Consider the following 13,607-nt stretch of genomic DNA (forward strand, 5'->3'; position numbering starts at 1 on the left):
TGTTGCTTTTCTTTTTTTTTTTTTGCAATTTTGTAGTGCCGGAAAATAGGGATATTCAAGATCTCTGACAAGGACTTGATTGCAGAGAGCGCACCAAATCTTCCTGAATAGGCTTGCAGTATAAGGATTGGTATAAGGACAGAAAGTTAGGTGGGCAGATGAGATTAGGAAGTTTAGAGGGTCAACATGGCCACAATTAGTACATGACCGGGGTAGTTGGAGAAGTATGGGAGAGGCCTTTGCCCTGCAGTGGGCGTAATCAGGCTGATGATGATGATGATGATGATGATGATGATGATAAGGATTGGAGCTTACGATAACTAATTGCACAAGCGCGGTAAGAAGTTCGGACTGACGATTCAACCATAAAATGAGTTTCTTCAACCTGTTTACAGGGTAACGTGAAATAACGAAAACATTCATGGCAAGAACAGAGGCAGGAATGACAAAAAACATGTCCTGCCTTTCCTATGTGTGGTAAAAACATCACTGGAAAATGAGGATGGGCTATGAGCTACTCCCTTTGACAAAAAACAGATTTTCTATCGTTTCCGAAACACAGTGAACCCTTTACTCAAGAAGTTTTGTAGAAGCTTTTCAGAGATTTATTTCGATCAAGTACACTCAAGTGTTTCTTGCATGCTGACGTTAAAAACATTGCCCGTTGCAGCGGAATACGTTTGTGACGTTCTTAGAGGTACGGTGCGGCGTGTTCTTCCTGGTATATCACTCACAAGTGAAAAACAAGAACAAGGATTCCTGTGAGCATGTTTTCTCCTGCGCTGAAAGATAGTTCTATTACAAAGGGACGCGAACAAATGTTCACAAAACTGACAAAGATATAGTGTGCCTGAGAAATCTTGAGTCACTTTATTGATCATCCGCACCTTCATCAACAACGTTGCTCACATGCACTTTGCGTTCTTGAAACCTGAATTTCTCTCACTCCCTACCTCGCTCTAGATATTTTTGTTTATGGGGGAAGGAGAAGAGAGGCGGGGCCTGTTGATGTATAAAAGGTGGCGACGATTAGCTACCTTGTTCACAGTACGGTGGAGAGCTGATAGTGCACAATATTTGAGATGGCTGCTTCGAAGGTCCTTGTATTCCTGCTCATTGTTGCTAGTGTCATGATGATGTAAGTATGCTGGGAGGCCCTTATAAATGCGGTAATCTACAGAATACATACACTTCTTGTCCTTGTATGTTTTAGTGGCCGTATGTTGTTCAAAATCACGTAGTTGTAGCTAGGAGTGTGCAGAGAAAGCGTCAATTGCTGTTGCACCAGTGATTCTAAATATATCTTAGTTTCATCTTTTGCACATAGAGATTATTACCACGAAATGAGCAGCGATAATATCTATATGTTGTTAAAACTAGCTGTATGTTTCTTCACTGCCTCACTTTAAGAATGTTGTTGTCTGATATACGATAGAACTAACGTTGCATGAACGTTTTGGAACTAAAATTCTAAAAGGTATGTCTTTCAAAAGGAACAGAAAACTAAGGAAGTTGGTTTGGATACGTACTTGTGGCGCAAAAAGCACAATAGAATTGTTCAGACACGTAACTACTCGTGTCACACAACTAGTAGATGCAGTTTCTGCATTTCCGTAAACAATCGTTAAAAAACAATTGCTGTAGGCGTGCGAAATTTCTACAACACAAATGTGAAGGCGTTCTCATAGACAGCTTTGATGTCTACCTTTTGTCATCCATGCCAACGCATGTAAAAATCTTTACATGACAAGAGCAAAAGCTCGCTTATGTTGTTGTGCCTTCAAGCGATTACCGTCTCTGTAAGCCACCTTAAATTCTAAAAATGGCTATTCCGAAGACTGTAACCGGAAGGTTACCCGATATTGGCATACGATTCATATAAATACACGCAAAACTATTTCATTGGCTTCTCCACCAACGTATGTGTAGTCAATGTGGTCTCGCTACGATAACCACGCGCAAAACTTCACAGGGCTGTTACTAGGCTGAAAAACAAATGTTTTAGCGTTCGCCCTGATGTGAGTTAGGCGTTTTCACTCCCGATATCGAGCTCGCCGAACCGCTTTGGGGCCGAAGGTCCTTGTTCTTCCATGATGTTTGTGTAAAGCATATTCTGTAGCGTCCTCCTTAAAACGACTATGCTCTTCTCAGATTGCCCATATGCACGCCGACTTCCTAAGCCTACACTGGCCGAGCCCTGGCTGCCGCAGCGCGCTGAGCCAGGTATCGCCATCGTAACTGTTAACCATATAGTTAACGGGGTGCAACAGCAAAAAAAAAAAAAAAAAGGCTCCCAAGTCATACAGAAAACTTTCCCGATACAGGAAGTGGATGGCAACAGAATTATTCGTGTTACAGCTACCGGAGCTTTGCGTCCGGTCACCGACCACTCCCCTCTCACCGCACGCGGCGCAGCGTGCGCTTTAATCAACGGAAGGAAGCTTTTTCTGGCATTGCTCTCGCCTACCTGCCTTCTTTCGCTCACCTTTATAGCTACGTACGGCGCTAATGTGCGAAACCGAGCAAGGAGCTGAGAAAAGGTTACATTATTCCGCAATTACAAAAACATATATCCTCCGATGTGTAGAGCCGGAGCCTCCAGCAAGAAAGATGTCACCTTTCCTTGAGGTCATGACAAAAGCTGTAAGTGGGTGCAGACTATGCGCGACACTATAGTGTAAGAGCACTGCCTCCAGTAGGCTGTCCCAATACCGACAACCATGAGCTGCTCGAGAGTGCTCGATCAGCACAGATCCAAAGACGCACACCGCGCGTTCTTTCCAATAAGGTGAATTACTAGTCAGCGATCTCTTGAATTTCTCCTTCCTTCGGTCTCCGTCGTTTGCGCGTCCCCATCCCGATGTGCCACCAGTACTAACTTGCACAAATGTCGATTCCCCTGAAGACAAACGGACGCAACCTCACCGTCCGCTTTGTCGGCTGTACTGAAGATTGAGTAAAGAACGTGCGCTGTGCGAATTAAGGGCTCTCGTATACTTAGGCAGTCATCGTAGAATGGTTCTGTCCGAATGTCTTTAAGTACGACAACAGTGGAGGTCATAGTACTAGCTAACCTTAAATCGATGTACTAGTCGTCCAGGTTGCCGCCACTCAGTGCAACGCTTCAAGTTATAACTGCCCAGGATTCAGCGACATACTTAGCGTTACGCTCTATGCAAACAAGGAACAACTGAATGCTGAATCGGCTTTGTCATCAAAGGTCAACCCTGTAATTGCTGAATACGCCAGAAGGCTTCGATCATTGGTAAAGCATCGCGTACATGTAGCGAACATTCACGACTAATTTCGCACGTCGGAAAATTAAGCAATGGTATGACGGAGAACGTGCGCTGGCTTGCCGTACAGGGGAAATTGCTTGTGTTTACTAAGTGGATTAAAGAAATGATAAATTCATTGAAATGAAAGTCCATGAAACAACAACCTATATGCATAAATCGACGTTTTGTTAAGAAAGTAGCTAGAACGGCAGTACGTTTCACCGCAAAGTTCGGGAATTAATATCTCAAAACTGGTGTTATTCTGAGCATTCGTGCCATATGGATCCGCCTTGCGAACTCCACGGCTAGAATCTGTAAAATGCAATATGGGCCTGAAGGTACTTAGTTAAAGTCTTCATAAGTAGAATTTGTATATTTGTCGATTATGCATTTCAATTTATTTGTGCAAGCAGTTAGTGCCGCTTCGAGTAGACCGCGTCATGAACTAGTATTCTGCTATTTGCAATGAGCAACCTTTCTAAACTTTCGAGAGTTCTCGCTGAAACACTCGCTATATCAGTGAAGCATAAAATCACAGGATCAACCACGGAAGCAGTCCCAAGAATAGAAGCATATAGTAAAAACAGCAGGACTGTACTGTCGTTTTAGCCACGGTCCGGCCTTCAATATAAATATATATATATATATATATATATATATATATATATATATATATATATATATATATATATATATATATATATATATATATATATATATATATATATTTATATATATATCTTCTTAAAAGCTGCATCTTCATGTACAGGGAAGAAGTACCCGTCTCGTGTCTTCTATGGTAAGAGCTCAATTACATTGCCAAAGGGGCACAGATGAGGATTCAACTACGTATAGTGCATTGCCATGTTGCTGGTAGATCCTGGTTTTCCACGCACTCGGACAGACTTCGAAGCGCGCTTCAAGGCTGCTTTCCGCTACGTGTGATAACACAGATGTCAAATGAATAAATCACTTGTGTACAGTTCCAGATGCACGACTTGATATACAGAATGGATATTTTTAGTAATGGCTTCGGAGTGAATTTTGTAAGAAGAATATAAGCTGCAATATATAGTACAAGGGGTGTCAGGAGGATAGACATACAGGTGATTACTTCGAAGTTTTCGGGAACTTTTCTAAGTGGGCTGTGGCAAATAGGTCAAGTGTTATCCTTAAGCTCGATTATTCGAATAGGCTGGCGTTACTATTGTTTACTCTTTGTTGATACCTCAAGGATGCCAATAGGACATTAAATGATAGGTGGGCACGTAAAAGGTGGCAATTATGATGATGAGAGGAAAGATAAGTCAGATAAGTCGATGGCAGATCTACAGCTCGCTCTACAGCGGATGAGTACAGTTCTTCTCGGAAGGCCATTCGAGTCTCGGGCAGATCGAACGAGGAATGACTGCAGGGACGAAGTGGTGCGGCGTCGTGGTGGGATTAACGAGTTCGGATGGTCTGTTCGACGGTCGCAGTGAGCCAGGTGGATCAGATGGCCGTAACGCGGGGTGGAATAAAAATACCCGTGATAAAAAAATGGGCGAGAGATGCGACGACAAGAAGAAAGAAGCGATTGGTCTGGATTAAATTTTAGTGTTGTAACGCTAGTGTGATATGGGTAAGCTGAAAGAATAACGCTGGTAGCACGGTTGCGAACGTACTCAATGGCATTATTCAAATTAGTTTGGTAAGGGTCTAAGATAGCACATCCACATTAAAGTTTTGGTTGCAAGGGCGTTTTATAGGCAACTGATTTGACGGGTGGTTGTGCCACGAAGAGATTGCGGCTAAGATAAAAGGAATTTCGTTAGTTGGATATAATTATGTGGCTTACGTGATTTGTCCAAGACAAATCTTTGCAGAGGTGAATTCCTAAATACTTTAAGGAGGCGGTGGTACATATAGTACAGTTATTAATCTTCTTGGCCGGGGAATGTACTTAAGTCGACGATAGAATAAAATGCGCACAGTCTTACTAATCTTCAGGGACATGAGCCATACAACACACCAGTCTTTAATATGAAAGAACCTCCAGTGAAGTTATTGACAGGGCGGTAAAGGGCACAATCATCAGCGAAAAGACGTATTACAGAGGTTACAGGTAATGACAGGCTATTATTGTGGGCTGAAAAGTGGAAGCACCCCAAGAACAGTGCCCGGAGGTACACCACACAGAAGGGAGGAAGCAAAAGATGTGAGGTGGTTACCATATGCCAACTGTTTTCAGTTAGTTTAGAAACGATGTATTGAGTTAAGAACAAGTGCGCGGATGTTGAGGCGTCATAACTTTAGCAAAACACGAGAATGTGGAACGTTATGGAAAACCTTTTTGAAATCTAGAAACAGCGCGTCAGTTGCAATGTTGCAGTAGAGGCCTACTTGAATATCATAAATAAGTAAGACTAACTACGTTTCGCACGAGTTATCTTTCCGGAATCAATGTTAATTAGGGCGAATGTACTTCACTGAAGTTAAGAAGTTCGCAATATGAGAGAAGATGATGTGTTCCATGATTTAACTCGGACGGTAGTTAACTCGGGAAGACCGATCCCCTTTGTTGAAGATTGGAAGGACCTTCCTTATTTCCTAGTCTCTTGTAACAGTGCCGGCGTCAAGTCGTTACTGAAAAACATTACAGAGGATGAAGCTACACACATACTTAGTATTTTTTAAGACTTCGGCTCTTATACCGTCTATCCTCCAGCATGATGAGCACTTGGGGTCATATATAACCCTAAGGATGCCTTCTGGCCTAAAATCAATATCTTCCACGGGTGGAAAAAATTAAAATGCAAACTGGAACTTCATCGGCAGGTTCATCTGTAAACATTGAATGAAATAAAATACAAGGTCCAAGGCAACAGGAACATCTGAATCAGAAATGGGCGAGCCAGGGTTATCTCATAGAGAAATATAGCTATTATTTTGAGGTCTTATCGCTTTCCAAGAACGCTGCGGGTTAGAGTGCAACATCTTTGGGACGGTAGTACAAAAGAAATCACGTTTTGCGTGCACATTTATTGAGGTATTTAGGTAAACACGGCCATAATTATGCCGTTTGTAAGGCAGCAGAAATAACACGGCAAGAGCGTGTTTACGTAAGAAAGCCATGTATGTGCGTATTGGGAAAAATTTGTTTCCTTGAAGAACAAGTTTCCCATGTGTCGCATAACTTTATTCATTTCTGGTATCACACCTTAGTTTGTACTCTTCTTATTTTTCCATCTGTCATGGAAAGATAAGAAGAGGTCTGTCATGTGGCAAGTATGCATGAAAAGTGTAAGTCCAATCTGGCTTTCATTTTGCTACAACAGCAATTATACGGATGTACGTGACGTATTCGCTCCGTCACCGTTCATAGTGGCGCCTCTTCTGAAGGGCTGACACATCGTCGATGCGCATGCACAGCTATTGCGTAGCAGATTAGGTCTTCTGAGAAGCGATGAGTGTTTGACTACAAAAGCGACGAAGCTGTGCCGACGCACCCTCCTACCTCGTTCGATTGGTTCTGCCAGAGGCAGGACCATGTTCTGCCGTTTGATGCTGGGTAAAGTGGTGTGCACACACACATTAACGCTCCCGCTGAATAGCTGTAGTGGTCATAGCTGTAGTCAGTAGTGGTCCGTACACTGATTTTAGCCCACGCAGAGTGAACGCCAAGCTAGACATACGCAATCGTAGATTTCGGTGCTCACAAACGCCGATGGTTTTCCTACTTTCTCACCTCGTGAACAATCGCTGCGCCACGCCTTCGAGGCTGCTGGTAGCCCTAATCGTCACGGCAATGCTCTGAGAAACCGTCAGCGTAACATAAAGTATTGCTATTGCATGTAGTGCTTCGCGTTTTATCGTAACTGCTATATTTCTAAACAGCTGTAATTTTAGCCACTCCCTTAGCTGATTGGCAGTCTAGAAAATCCAGCAATGTGATTATTTCTCCATCATGCCCCAAATGCATGTATGGCTGATTATTATAACTTTTAAATTGCCGTAGTTCCTGTTGCGAAGAATAATTTCGGCTTAACTTTATTCTGTTAACCAGTCCTATAAGACGACCAGGCGCGCGTCTATTGCAATGAGCGGGGCTTGCGTCATTTTTTCATTCTTTCGGTGGAGTAGTATATTTTTTTTTTTTTATTGCGATAAAGGCTTGCCCTTAAGGCATAATTCTTGGAGCGTATATGTGTATTATATGTGTGCTGTGAGGCCTGTGTTGTGTATGAATTGAAGCAGTGTTTTGTGGAATCTGTTGTCATGTATCCAGCGGTCATAGCTGGTTGTCACACTGTAGCGGAGGCCGGCTTGCAGTAGGAGACGCGAGCGTTCCGATTGTAAACCCGTACATGTCCATATTAGGTGGTATGCATCTGATTCCACCACAGGAATGGAGCAGTATGGACACGTAGCACCCAGTGGTAAATGCGACCAGTTCCACCTTGAGACAACAGCCGGTGTAAGGGCCACCCCGGCCCGAAGCCTCCTAAGCACAACTTCCTCCGCCCTAGTAAGATGAAGGGGGAGGGAGCAGACACACGGTGGGATAAGAGCGCGTGTGTCCTGCCGGAGAACATTTTTACGGGCTCGCAGCGAGTTACGGGGTTGGGGTGGGAGGGGAATAGGTGGAGGATCAGGATTAGGAGGACAGTGTGCCTGCTGGTCAGCAGCAATGTTGTGAGGGTTTGCTGAATGGCCTTGAATCCAGTGTACCTTGACGCAAGTAGCTGTCTTACTATTCATAGTGTGTATTCTCTCGCAGATTTCCATCGCCTTATCAACCTTCTTGAGTTCCTGAATAGCCGCTAAAGAATCAGTGAAGATATCTAGTTGCTTGATGGTAGGCAGCTTAGATGTCGCATCTTGCACAGCGTCGTGGATGGCTTGAAGTTCCATTACTAGAGCGCTGGCTCTAGTAGAATGTTGGCAATATGTATCCAATTTCTGTAAAATATCGTCTCTATTTTGATTCGAGTTCTCTGACATTCACTGAGTACATCTTTGTCGCGAACGCTTCCCAAGCTGTGATATTTTTCTCACACGAAGTCAAAAAAAATTCTAGTAGCAAAAACAGCTTCGCTTTAGTATTGCCACGTGTCTGTATCTTTGTATATTAGGAACCGAAAGTTAAAAAATCTGTTTCTGCTCGTAGAACCCAAGGTACGAAACCAGGTGGGTCATCATCCGGAGGAGGCCATAGTGCCGCCGGGTCCACTGGGGCTTCTGGTTCCACCGGCGGCGCAGGTGGCGCCACTCCCGCTGGCGCTCCTGCTGGTGCCGCCGCAGGCGCTGGTGCCGCCGCAGGCGCTGGTGGTGCCGCAGGCGCTGGTGGTGCCGCCGCAGGCGCTGGTGGTGCCGCCGCAGGCGCTGATGATGCAGCCGCTTCCAAGTAGAAGCCTAAAGGTGCCACCGGTTGACGGTGAGACATGTTATTATGGGTTTCATGAGATTTTTTGTGATGATTTCTGTTTCTTCATCTAAATAGGAATTTCCAGCCGAGCTACATTCCTTTTTGTTATGCACAACATACATAACTTACTCGGTTCTTATAGGAAATATTCCATCTAATCTTTAATATTTTATGTACTTGGTGTCTCGATGAAATTTCCTTCGTAGATGATGGAGGTGGGTGTGGTGGGGGCAGTTTTGCCGCAGGCGTGTTTAGCCTGGCATACATAGCCGGCAAGTGATCCGTCTGAGCCTTCTTTGAGTGTCAGTATGTCGATCACCGGTGTTGAAGAGCCCCGTTTCTCGCATGAAAAAAATAATCAGTCATTGCACTCTCTTCCTGAACGCCGCAGGCCCTCCTGAGAAAATGATGTCATCAAATGTCCTATGCCAAAGAAAATTCTTTTGCAGGCTATCGACCATCGCTTTTCTTTCTGCGTCGAACTGTGAGCATGGCCAGATCCTATGTTCGATGCCGCTGGTATCATCACAGAAGGTACATGGCTGGGAAGCGCATTGCCTATTCTCGAATAACCCAGCCGCGGTGTACGCGGAGTCGGTTCGGATGCGGTAGAACAGCTTTGCTTTTTTCCAAGTAGCCCATGGATCACACAAGCTTGGTGTGAAGTATGGTGGATTGCCATAAAGTGAATACCGATTATCTCCATAGGGTTTTGGAGCAAATCTTTGGCGCTCTTACTTTTGGGACGCACGTCAGTGCCAAGCGTGCAACAGCGTCGGCTTTTTCATTTCCTTCAATTCCTACGGAGACAGCGATCGTTTCAAATTTTACGGTAGATTCCTTGCTCATTAGAACTTTGATCAGTGCCAGTGATTGCCTTGTAAACTAGTTCCGAGGTAGACCCCGACGTAATCGTTGTAACAATGACTGAGTGCGTCAGAACCACGACGTCACGTGCAGAATAAACGCGTAGTTTTCGCGAGGCCGCAGTAATTGCGGCAGTTTCTACTGTTGTAGACGAATCTGCGCGATCCAGGCGCCCAGACCATAACACATTGTGGGACGGTGTGCTGAATGTCGCTGCGCACATACCAACCGGTTTGTGTATATTTGTAGGTGACTTCGAGACGATGTGTTCAAGTGGTATAGCACAAGAAATTATGCTTCGGCTCTTGAAATAGTGCGTTTGGCCGGTAGGTGGAGTACACTGAGGTTGCGCTTAATGTTCGAAAAAGACCATAGCGGGTCGAGTCGACTCAGTTTAGGCCACTCGAATCCAAAAAATTGAAAGGTGTTCAGTGCCGCATGGAAATGGGAGCGAGTTCTTGCTCTTAGCCGTTGGAGAAGCGCCGCTCCTGCGGGGGACTCACCCAGGCTTAACAGCTGCGTCAGTTAGGCCTTAGACGCCAAAAGGCGGAGCGGAAGAGACTCCGCTTCATTACTAACCCTCTTTCTTGAAGCCGCGTGGGGAATTCCCATCGCTAAGTGAAGTCCCATTATGTTCACTGCCTCTAAGCACTCGAATTGGCTCAGTGATAGTGATATCAGCGGTAGCTTAGAGATAATGCGGCTTGTTATCAGTTCAGCGTTTAGTTTAAGCATAGACATAGGATTCTTTCCCCAACATGTACCTGCCATGCGACGAAGTGCGTTCACTCTTTGCACTGATGAAGTCACAACACCTTCAACAGCGCGTCGCCATAGCAGCTTGCTGTTGATGGTGACGCCCAGGAATCGAACACTAGTCGCGTGGCAAATTGGATAGGCTCTAATATTCAGCGACATGCGAGTTGACTTCCCCCTCACCCATGTGAAAAGCATCAAGGCAGTTTTTTGCGCTCATAAAGATGGGCCAAGCATCGTTATCTGACGATCGATGACGGAGATCACGCCCTAGGCTATCCGGACCAAACCTTTGATTTGGTAGCCTGAGATCCAAATGCAGGTGTCATCTCCGCGGTGGGAAATTTTCACTGCCATAAAACCTACCTTTAGTGCTCTGGAGGGTGGCTATGGCAGCGTTAAAAAGCAAGAGAGATAACACACTTTATTGTGGGGCGCGTAGGGGAATGCGCCGCTTTTCAGTCATTATATTTCCGAGCTTAATCTTAACATGTCACTCTCTAAGTAATTCATGGACGAATCGAAGACCGTTTCCAGAGACACCCAGGGCTTGGAGTCCATTAATGATGCCAGTGTGAAGCACACAGTCGTATGCATTGGCAACGTCAAAAAGATGGCGAGTGTCAACAGGGCTTGGACGCGAAAGTGATCGATTTGGTTTAGCAAGTCCAAGACACTGTCCTGTACACTCAACCGTGAGCGAAATGTTGTCCTGCACGATGGCAGTCTACTTCTTTGCTCAAGAAACCAATTCAGCTTGTACGGGTTAGTCTTCACATCAACTTTCATACGCATAATGTTAGTGATATTGTTCGATATGAAGCAAGGTTCGCAGGTTAATTTCCGGACTTGAGCAATGACACCACCCGTGCTGTCTTCCACACGTTGGAGATCTCTCCCGTGCTCCAGACGTGGTTAAATATTTGCATAAGGGCTCGTATTCCCTCGTATGACAAATTTGTCAGCATTTGATTTCTCACCAAATCAAGACCCACAGCACACGTCTTTTCATTCTGCTAAGCGCCAAATCCAACTGGCGAAATGTGAATGGTGTATTCATTCAATGGAACGATTGAGATGACAAAGGATTGTCATTGCAGCACTCGTGGTGTGTTTGTTTCGCTTGCCCTCGTTTTTTTTTTTCGAGCAGTTTTAACCTCCCTTCAAGTATGAACCAAGTCGCCCTCAAGAACGTTCTACTAAAGTAAATTTCTGTTAATGTGCCAGATGCGCATATATCGGCAAAATCTTCTGCAAGGATTCATAAATCTTTTCATTGCTTTAAAGCAAGCGCTGCGAAAGACATGTGTGGGCGAGTGTTTCGGGATAGGCTATTCATTACTCCCCATCTCTTTGTCGTAGGAGTAGAGAGCGATAAGCTCTCACAGAAAGTAGCCATTGAACTCGTGTTAACCTTTTTGTGTGACGACGGACGACAGCGTTTACAATATTATTTTTAGTTCTGACAGATCGATTCCCTTTTTTTTTCGTTAGTTATCGCTGCGCTTCGTGCATTGTTTGAGAAATTTTAGATTATTTAACATTTCAATAGAGTATATATAAACAAAGCTGCGCAGGATTATATCGGTGTTAAGAAATACCAGTTCACACAGTCACACAAGAAGCCTTTACAAGTACACATGCGGTGAAAGAAGAAAAGGCGATGAAAACGGTAAACTTTCTCGCGGTTTTAGCCATGTGTGTGCAATCCCCACTGCCGTTCGGTACAACTGAACGATCATGCGCGAAGTAGCTTCTCACCACCGCTTTGATTACACATCACACTGATGTGAGAAGAATATATATTCTTTTTCACAGTCATGGCTGAATGTGTGAGATAAATGCACACGGCTCTGTGAATCGACCGTAGTTACGAAATAATATAAATCAATCACGAATAACAGCCCCGCTATGCTGCACACCTTTTGCCCTCTATCTCTGTAAATATATATCGACCGCGCTCATTTACTGCTTGTTCTTGGACGCCTGGGCAGTGATGTACAATAAGCACGCAAGGTACATAAGTAACATATCTACTTTTCCGGCATCTTCAAGCCGCTAGCTTGACTGAAGATCGATAACATGCAGAAACTGGGCCTCTTCTCGAGAGTCTGATACGCAGACAAACTTATACTCATTAAAAAACGCACTAAGCTGAGAAGAAGTCACACTTGCTCGCATAGGTTATCAAGAGCTAAGGGAAAGCGTTCATGCCTTCAGGCTAGGTTATATTTATAATAATGGTGCCACTAGAAATTTGTAACATGAACTGAAAGATATTTCGTATAATTTATCGCCTGGGCTTCAATGAATACTGAGGTACTCGACATCAGTACAAACAGCATCAATCGTCTCTGCTCTGTACACTTTAGATCTCCATAGTGTAACATCGGTTTTATTGAAAACGTTCCTGCAAAAAAGGCACCCGCGGCTTCTATGTTGGTACAACAGAGGAAGAAAGGAAAGGCAGGCCTTCTAACCAGCAAAAAGTATTTGTTGAACTTTGCGATTTACGTGCGCCGTCGAGTCATGTTATGAGCTATCAGTAATGCTTTGAATTGACCTAGCTAATAGATTGTTATCTTTCCAGGACACACTTGGAGGAACCGAAAAACCTCAAGATCGCAACTTGTGGCGTTTGTGCTAACGTAAAGACAAAAACCAGTCACTAGAAAAAGACATCTCAGTATGGTCTCATTATTGCTTTCACATAATATTGAAGTCAAGCACCAGCAAAACAAAGGAAAAGCAAAATACATATCACATCGGATCACAACATTCTCCTGATATGAGGTATAAAAATTCTAAATAGTAAGCAGTGATGTCAATGAATAAATGTTAGTTATTCTAAAAAATTATGCTCCTTGTCATTTTCTAGGCCTTATACAGTGAACTCTCATTTGAGTGAACTTCAAGGGACCGAAGGAAATAGTTCACTTAACTGAAAGTTCACTAAACTGAATATTCACTAGACCAGCATAAGATATGGCATACAGAGTCAAAAGGTTGAAGTGCAATTCATGGAGCAAAAGACATGGCATCCATAGTGTTAGAAATGTGTGAAATAGAATTTGTACATATCAATGAAAAACACACCACGTGGGTCGTTTGTGTGCACACGCGGAGCCGACGAGACTGGAAAGAAAGAGACGACGACCATGCCGCGACTAACCGGTCGAAAAAAAACACACACCACGTGGTTTGTGCAGTGACCGATCGCCACTTTGCTCTGGCGGCGTTGAAGCGCCAGTCATGTTACTTTGTTCATGGTCTCCGAGATTACATGCTTGCTCGTTTTG

General features: G+C 44.2%; 1 long non-coding RNA gene across 1 annotated transcript; it reads left to right on the plus strand.

The window, feature by feature from the left end:
* The first annotated feature begins 1,052 nt into the window (after nucleotides 1-1,052).
* On the plus strand, nucleotides 1,053-13,163 carry LOC140213527 (uncharacterized). The gene is made up of 3 exons (XR_011890387.1): nucleotides 1,053-1,138; nucleotides 8,428-8,694; nucleotides 12,899-13,163. It is a non-coding gene; the product is annotated as an uncharacterized lncRNA (long non-coding RNA).
* The last annotated feature ends 444 nt before the right edge of the window (nucleotides 13,164-13,607 follow it).

This window comes from Dermacentor andersoni, chromosome 10 (assembly GCF_023375885.2).
Source record: "Dermacentor andersoni chromosome 10, qqDerAnde1_hic_scaffold, whole genome shotgun sequence".
Classification (NCBI taxonomy): Eukaryota; Metazoa; Arthropoda; class Arachnida; order Ixodida; family Ixodidae; genus Dermacentor; species Dermacentor andersoni.